Source organism: Nicotiana tomentosiformis, chromosome 8 (genome assembly GCF_000390325.3).
Source record: "Nicotiana tomentosiformis chromosome 8, ASM39032v3, whole genome shotgun sequence".
Classification (NCBI taxonomy): Eukaryota; Viridiplantae; Streptophyta; class Magnoliopsida; order Solanales; family Solanaceae; genus Nicotiana; species Nicotiana tomentosiformis.
Window position 1 is genome coordinate 47,625,527 of NC_090819.1, and position 2,164 is coordinate 47,627,690.

Consider the following 2,164-nt stretch of genomic DNA (forward strand, 5'->3'; position numbering starts at 1 on the left):
TGAATTTAAGGTGAAACTTGGGGATTTTAGGCTATGTTATTAGAGAGTGAGATTTGATGATTTGAAGGTCGATTTGTGATGGGAATGGGATGAAATTGGTATAGTTGGACTCGTAATTGAATGAGTGTTCAAAATTTGTGAGTTTGACCAGGTTCCGAGGTGCAGGCCTGGGGTTGACTTTTTTGGTTGACTTTGCAGATTTTATTCAAGATCTTAGCTTTATTATGTGGCATTATTTCCTATGACTTTTATTGCTGGTATTAAGTTGATTTGACTAGATTCGAGTTGCTCGGAGGTCGATTCACATGGCAAGGGTTTTGTGGAGTATTGATCTCCGCATTTTGAGGTAAGTAACATTTCTAAACTTGGATTTTAGGGTATTTAACCCTGGGAAACTATGTTATATAAGAGGTATTGGGGTGATGTACGCGCTAGGTGACGAGCGTGTGTGCGTGCATGGGAGTGTTCATAATTAAAGGTGACTTTTAGACTATTATGAGATTATTTTTCTATCATGCCTCGTTATATCCGTGTTTCTAAACCAGTATGATTATTTGAGTTCTAATTCATGTTAGAAATAATGTCTAGGTTATGTGCTAGTTGTTTGAGACACAATAAGGCTATACTTGCTGTTTCTGAGATATTTGCCTTAATTGTACACATACTCTCAGTCATGATGCTATATCCGTGTATGATATCTCTATCTCAGTACTTTCTTATTTGTTTCATCACAAGTTGTTGATGCCTCATATGTGTAACACTGTTGAATTGAGTATTGTGAGATGTGGTTAACAGAGACTTGAGCAGCTAATGACTGAGCTTGGGCGATATAGCCAATTTGGAATTAATTGTGAGGTGACGCGTACGCCAGTATCATATTGGGCTAAGTGTTACTGATTTTGGGCAACACGTGCACCAGGCCCCACCATTGGGCTATATGATTATGATTAGCGCTTGGGCAGGATCCGCCCCTCCAGAGTCCGACATGCCAGCAGTGGCGCATGCACAGTGTTATATATACATGCTTTGATATTCAGTAGTGCTCATGTACTCGTTGACACCAGATCATTAGGATGGTTATAGCAATATTGTTGTTGTTTTCATCAGATATTTCATGATACTTCCGCTGTTAAATTTATTAAACCATATTTATTCAAATTCGTTGTTATTGTGTGACTGTTGGCTTACCTAGCATGTAGTGTTAAGCGTCTTCCTGGTTTCGCGGGGAGTTGGATTGTGACAAGTTGGTATCATAGTACTAGGTTGCTTAGGTCTCACAAGTCATGAGCAAGTTTAGTAGAGTCTTACTGATCAGTACGGAGACATTTGTACTTATCTTCGAGAGGCTACCAAACTATTAGGAAACTTCACTTTCTTGCATTCTTGTCATGCAGATTTGTTAATTTCGAAGTCTAAACCTCTATACTTCTATTTTCTCATAGATGGTGAGGACATGATCAGTTGATCAGTGATGGTAGGCTACAATTACATATTTTAGTCGCTTATTGCACTCTAATTCACTGCACTTTAATCATGTTTGAGCTTTAATCGATAGTGTTTTCCACTTATTTTGTATTTTATGCCTTGTAGGAGTGATTCTGAGCTATGTAGATGTTATGGAATGAATTTGAGCTATTTAGAGCTTTGAAGTCTGAGTAAAAGCCTAAGGGATCAAGCCGGGATCGTGTTCGGGGGTCGAGGACCAAGTCTGGATGTCAAAAATCAAATTTTGGTCAATACTCTGTGAATTCCCCACTGCCGCGGCGCGTGGGGCACCGCGGCTGCCCAAAATCCTGTTGTCTGTCAGAACTTAGCTCTCTAGATTTCCCCACTAATGCCCTACATGGCGCGTTGCCCCATGAGCCTGTGCAAATTTTATAGAGTGAAAATCCTATTTTGGCTAGTAGAAGGTGGTTTCGTCTGGGCCCGACCCTACTTGGTATAAATACATGGGAAAGCATTATTTTCAGAACTTTGGACACATATTCGACCTAAGGAGGCTAGGGAGGAGTTGGAAGAATAGGATCACAAGGATTTCATCATTCCTTCCTCACTCAAGACCCGAGTTTGGATTGAATTTATGTTTTCCTATACTTTAACTTTATTTGTGATGAATTGCTCCATATCTATGGAGTAGTTCTCTTTAGGGTTTGATGGATTTTGT